At 54.6% G+C, this 6,652-nt stretch overlaps 1 long non-coding RNA gene across 1 annotated transcript; it reads right to left on the bottom strand.

Moving 5' to 3' along the window:
* Positions 1-835: 835 nt before the first annotated feature.
* Positions 836-3,378, bottom strand: LOC109274356 (uncharacterized). Its single transcript, XR_002083557.2, has 2 exons — positions 2,639-3,378; positions 836-2,076 (listed from the first exon to the last, which is right to left on the bottom strand). It is a non-coding gene; the product is annotated as an uncharacterized LOC109274356 (long non-coding RNA).
* Positions 3,379-6,652: the final 3,274 nt, after the last annotated feature.

Here is a 6,652-nt window from a genome sequence, read left to right as displayed (position 1 = left end):
GGTTCCGAGAGCCTCCGGGCTGGGGAGACAGAACACTCCCATGCGCCACCAAGCAGGGACCCACAGTCCACACGGACACAATCCTCTTTGGTCAGGACTTTGCCCCCAATGTCCCTTCGTCGGTCTGTTCGTTCCTATCCTGTAATAGCCTCTGTCATAAACCAGCAATCTAGCAAGTGAACTGGTTTTCTGAGTCCTTCGAGTTGTTCTAGCAAAGGAGGACGGCGTGGGGCTTCTGATTTATGGCCAGTGGGTCAGAAGCTCAGGCGAGCGACAGCCTGGCCCAGCGACGGGTCCCTGTGTGGGGTCTGCCACTGTCTCCAGGGACACGGTGCCCGGGTTGAGTTGAGCTGTAGGAGCCCCAGCTGGTGTCTGAGAACTGCTTGGTGGTGTGGCCCCGCCCACACTGGAGCACACTGGAACGGGTGGCCATCCCAGCCCCCGCACACCCCCTCCCCTTCCCGACCAGCGGGGCTGTTTCCCCGCATTCCTGCTGGGCTGCTGGGCTCCTCACAGAGATAGCAGGAAAAGCAAAACTTTTCGGGGGGCGGGGGGGAATGGAAGAGAATAAAAACAGATTAACAATTTGCAAATTATCCTAAGGAAAAATGTCCTATTAAGAAAAAAATGATGGGCACATGTGATTGGAAGCAGTGGGGCTGGAGAGACAACGGCGTCTCTCTCACTCGAAATTGCAGTATTGTCCCGTCCCAAACTAATAGGCTCTGTTCCCTGACAATACACTGAAGATATCGTTTATTAAGCCCATTATGCTGCCGGCCGCAGTCAGTCACATCTCAAACATTGCCACATTTATGAAAGACAGTTACAGTCATTTGCAAGATAATTACCATTTTAATCTCAAACCAGCCTGTAGGAGCAAATTGCTTTATAAGTAACCAGGTTCCCAGTGTGTCATAATAGAATGCTGTACAGACTCCGAAACAACCAGACGTGTTTAGCACTTGTCCACAGGGTGGAGGAGTGTGCTGCCTGGTGGGCCCGGGAGAGACGGGGCGGCCCCCCTGCTCTGCGCCCGAGGGCCGACGTGGGGAGCGTCAGCCTCCGTCTGCCAGACCCATCACTCTCGTTAACTGAGACGGAGGAGGAGGAGGAGGAGGAGGAGGGAGGGAGAGAGAGAAACAGAGAGACAGAGGAAGGAAAAGAGACAGACGGACAGACAAAAAAGGCAGAGGGAGAGAGGACAAGAGAGAAAGCAAAAGAGAGAGAGCAAAGCTGTCATTGACACAGAGTCGGGGCAGGGGAGGAGTGGAGGGAGGCAGGGAGGCAGGGAGCAGGTGGGCTGGCCTGGAAAGGGGATCGGGGGTAGGAAAGGGCTGCCTCCAGAAGCTGCGAGATCCCCGGGGAATGCAGCAGGGACCCTAGCAGCCAAATAGGTGGTCAAGTCTGCAAGTTCAGCTTCCCGAGCAGGACGGCCTCTGATCACGGGAAAACCTGACTCATACTGATACGTTCAGTCCGTGGTTTGAGGCGCTAGTCTGAGCAAGGGGGAAACGATCTTGAACCAGAGAGGAGGAAGGCAGGAGCCACGAGGGGCACGTGGGAACCGCGTGCGATTCTGGGGAGCAGCTGACGTCAGGCCGGACGGTGACTACCTCGGCGGGTGCTGGGGGAGACCTCCCTGAACGGGCACCTGCTGCGTGGTAGGCTCAGGGACTCGTGCAGAACTGAGTCCCTGTGTCTGGTCACACCGGGCTGTAAAGACAGGAGCTGGCCTCCTGTCACCTCCTGGTCGGGAGCCAAATGAAATTGCCGTAGTCCACCTCCTCGGCCTTTAGGCGAACTCCCTCTGAAATGTTCCCACAAAATAAGCATCCCACCTTGGTCCCCTTCACCTGATGGTGTCTGAATTAACTGAATGCAAATACAGAGGCGAGCCTGGGAAGGAAGGAGGAAGAGCCAGCCGGGGAAGGAGAGGAGGTGCCAGTGAGGTAGAGAACGTTCTAGAGAGGGCCAGCTGTGAGCCCCACACAGGAAGCTGGGACAGGAAAGCACACCATGGGCGTGTCTGCAGGGTGGACAGTGGGGTGGTTGGGGGGAGGTGGAAAGCCGAGGCTGCATATGAGACAGGCCAGTGAGAAGCCTGTCTGACGTTTCAGAGTCCTTTCTGTCGCAGGGGTGAGGAGTGGGCCCACCGGGACAGAGTCGGAGTTGGTGACAGGAGGGGGCCAGCTCCAGGCCTCGCCCACGCCTCCACCCCTCCCTGGGACGGCAGACGGCCACTCAGGTCAAGACGGAGAAAAGGGACCAGCTAACCCAGTCCCAACATGCCTGCAACCAGCTCTGATCCAAAATCTCTAGATGTGCGGGCTCCTCCCCCTGCCACGCCTGCTCTGGAAGCTTCCATTTCCCGTCATGGCACCAGTTCCTTCCCGTTCATACAAGCTGCGTTTCACCTTCTCCTGCCCAGCTCCAGCTGTCTCAGAGCCCCCTCCCCCACGAATCTCCCCTTCCACCTCCAGAACATTCCATCTCTTGACTTCAGCTCCCAGCACGTACATGCTGACTGATATCAGTTAGCCTGTTGCTGTGCAAAACTCTCCCCAAAACTTCGCTCAGAACAAGCATTCATTAGCTCATGCTTTTCCCAAATCTGAGGAAGCCTGGAGGAACTTACCTGGGCAGTTCTGGTTCGGGGCTCCCTCCTGCGGTCCCTGCCAGGCTCCATGGTCGGAAGCCCTGGTTGGGGCTTCAGTTTTGCTCCGGGTGACCTCTTGTCCTCCAGGGTCTCGCTTCTCCATGTGGTGCCTCTTCACGTGGCTGCTGGGCTCCAAGAGAGAGAAAGAGGCAGGAGGCAAGAGGCACCCAAGACAGAAGCACCGGGTTTTAGAACCAAGTTCCAGAAGGTTCTGCCAAGTGCCACTGGCATGCAAACCAATTGTGCTGCACACAGGATGCGGGTACCGGGGGCGAGGCCCCGACTCTCAGGGTAGGGGTTCGTGAGTGGGGCCCCTCTCCTGCCCGAGCATGGCTCTGAAGCAGCAAAGGCATCCTCATTCTGAACTTGGTGCCCAGTCGGAGGTCATAGTTCAAGGGGGGGGTCCAGCGAACGCTGTTTGGAATACTGGGCAGAGTTTCGGGTCCGCGTGAGCAAACATCACTGGGGGTTTTCCGGGCCTGGGGCGCGTTCTCAACAATGTTGAGATGCTATCGCGGGGTGTTGGGGCACCAGTCCTTGCCCCTCCACCCACCCCACCCCCACCCGTCCTCCAAAGCACCGTGCAGACTCACGTAGGCAGCAGCGAGCAGAGATCTTGCTGACACGCTCAAGGTCACAGACTGTCCTCACACTGGAACATTGTTTACCCAACACAAAGAAAGCAGGCGCGAAGATAATGCTGTGATAATTCAGTGATAATTCAGTGCCGTGACCCTTTTGCAGAGCTGCCGTCACTGGCTGTTCTGTGCCAAGGGAGACAAGGCTCGGGTCACCTGAGAAGCCCTCCTGCGCTTGCCTCTGCCCCCCACGCGCCTGCAGCCCCCAGACCCACATTGCCCGCGCGGGCCGCGGCTATTGTCAGCCTGTCATTTGTAATACAAATAGGAAGGAGAATCGCCGAGGTGATATTGACACAATGCATTTCCCATCAGACAATTACAGGGGGACTTTTCATTCTGATTTTGAATTCAGTATGCAACTCGGAGATTACGTTTTCCACGGCAGATCCTGACACCCCAGTGTCCCCGTCAGCAACACGGCTCCTGAGTGAGCGCCACGGGGACTCCCCAGGAGAGCTTCTCGGCATTAACACAGCAACATGTCAAATACGAGCCCATCCAAACCGGCCGCAGCCCCTTTTGTGATCCCTTTGGAGCAGCAGAGGAGGACTCCCAGAGTGGCTGGGATTCCACACAATGGCCAGTGCTTCCCGGGAGCTCATTAAAGAGTCTGGAGGAGGGGAAAATATTTTGAAAACAGAACAAAAAGTGGCTGTCGGGAAAAACTGGGCCTGCTCTAGCCCCAACCCCCCACCCACGGGCATCTTTGCAAACTGATGCGCGGGCATGAACTGTGGACGCCTCAGCCTTCCCAGCTACATGATGATGTCACAGTCATCTGCCTGGGAAGTCACCAAACCAGGTCACCCAGCCCACAGCCTGGTCCAGCCCTGGGCAGGAGCCCACCCCCACCCACACCCAGGCCACACCAGCTCCCTGGGCGTCTCCACTTGTCCACCTTGCCCTTGTGAGGTCTCCTAACCCACCCGCACCGCCTGAGGTCCTGGTCCCCTGAGAGCAAGCCGCACCCCGTCCACCTCTGCCCTACCTCCACAATGTGCACAATGTGTACTCCACCGTTTCAACCCTGCCTCTGCTCTCTGGGCACATTGCCTGGATGTGGCTTCCTCCACTCAATTACTGGCAAGCGGCCCATGATCCCTGGGTGGACCGGGGGGTCCATGCAACTCTGATATTGGATGAAGCACTCTACATGTTGGTCTTCTCCAAGGAAGGGAAGTCAGAGCCGCCAGGTTCCCAGGGAGCCAGGGGCCCCAGGAGGCAGAACCAAACCCACAGAGATCAGCCCAGCTCTCTCTGGCTCCCGCACTGGCTTCTGCCCTCGCTCGGATCCCTGCGTATATGAACTCAGAAACCGCCCTCTTGGCCCGCGGGCAGCTGACCAGGCACCCACACGCCCCGGGTGATCTGTGAGTACACACTGCAAGCCCTCAGCACGCGAGGTCTGATGGGTCACTCATTCGGTCAACAACTGTAAGCCCAGATGGGGGCCGGACAGCCTTGGTCTGCCACTTCTCCGGAACCAGAGTCCCTCCTCCAAAATGCCATGTGTCTGTCAGTCCGCCCACACCAGGATCCGAGCTAAAACCTGGCGCCCATTCATGGGATGAGCAGGAGGACAGGCAGGGCTGAGCAGGGCTTGGTCAAGCTGCTCACTGCTAGAAGGAAGGCAAGGAGCCCGTTTCCCCAGAGGAGCCTTCCCTCTGTCTCCTTCCCTAGCCAGTAGGGCTCAGCCGGGGCCGCCATGAGTCCTGCCACCATTCCTGGGGACAGACAGTCTCAGCAGCAGCCAGGGCTCAGCAGAACACTCCGATGAGGTGTCCTGTGCTGTAAGGGGTTGGCTCGTCAGCCCCGCGGTGCTGATACAATCTACAGGGACCTGATGCTGAGTGTTCCCACGACAACCCACCTCCAAATGCAGTTCTCTCACACCAACAAACAAGATACCATCGCGGGGGGTCAGATGGCCCTTCCACCGTCTGCAGGGGCCCCTTCTTGGACTCTGTGTTGCAACAAAAGGCCAAAAGGCAGAGTCTGTCTGTGATGCTCGGGATGTTTCTTCCCTACCGCCAGCTGGGATCAGGGTTGTTGACCGAATGAATGAGTGACCCACCAGACTGCACATTTGCTGAGTTTTTTTTAAATGTTTATTAATTTTGAGAGAGAGGGAGTGCACATAAGCTGGGAAGGGGCAGAGAGAGAGGGAGAGAGAATCCCAAGCAGGCTCCACACTGTCAGTGCAGAGCCTGATGCAGGGCTTGAACTCAAGACCATGAGATCATGAACTGAGCCGAAATCAATGAAGAGTTGGATGCTTAACTGATTGAACCAAGGTGCCCCACTGAGTTTGTTTTGTGCGAAGATTGTACCGTTGACTCCCCACACTAACCCCCACGAGGTCAGCTCTGTTATCAACCCCCTTGAAAAGATGAGGGAACAGAAATATTAAGACACATTCCCTGGGGCACCTGGGTAGCTCAGTCAGTTAAGCATCCAGCTCTTGATTTCAGCTCAGGTCGTGATCTCATGGCTGTCATGGGATCGAGCCCTGAGTCAGTCTCCACGCTGAGTGAGGAGCCTGTTTAAGATTCTCTCTCTCCTTCTCTCTGTCCCTCCCCCACTCACACTGGCTTACTCTCTCTCTCTAATATGAAAAAGAAAAATAACAGAAAATAACAGGAAAGGAAAGGAAAGGAAGGGAAGGGAAGGGAAGGGAAGGGAAGAGAAGGGAAGGGAAGGGAAGGGAAGGGAAAGAAAAAAAAAGAAAAAAAGAAAAGAAAAGAAGAAAAAAAAAGAAAAGAGAAACATGCTGAAGGTTCATAGGGATAGGATTGGCAGATTTAACAGATAAAAACACAGGAAGCCCAGTTAAATTGGAATTTCAGACAAATGAATAATTTTTGTTAGTGTAAGTATGTCCCAAATGCTGCATGGGATATACTTACACTAGCACATTACCTGTTGTTTGTCTGAAATTACCGGTTAACTAGGCTTCCTGTCTATTATCTAGCAACCCTACATGTTTTGTGGGTTTTTTTTGAGGGAGGATTTTTTCATAGTCAATGCCTTTTTAAAATTTATTTTTATTTTTATTTTTTTAATATGAAATTTATTGTCAAATTGGTTTCCATACAACACCAGTGCTCATCCCAACAGGTGCCCTCCTCGATATTCATCATCCACTTTCCCCTCCCCCCCACCCCCCATCAACCCTCAGTTTGTTCTCAGTATTTAAGAGTCTCTTATGGTTTGCCTTCCTCCTTCTCTAACTTTTTTTTTCCTTCCCCTCCCCCATGGTCTTCTGTTAAGTTTCTCAGGATCCACATAAGAGTGAAAACATATGGTATCTGTCTTTCTCTGTATGACTTATTTCACTTAACATAACACTCTC

Source organism: Panthera pardus, unplaced genomic scaffold (genome assembly GCF_024362965.1).
Source record: "Panthera pardus isolate Hobbes unplaced genomic scaffold, ASM2436296v1 HiC_scaffold_11, whole genome shotgun sequence".
Lineage (NCBI taxonomy): Eukaryota > Metazoa > Chordata > Mammalia > Carnivora > Felidae > Panthera > Panthera pardus.
The sequence above is the reverse complement of the archived record's forward strand: the minus strand, read 5'-3'. Positions and strand labels throughout refer to the sequence as shown.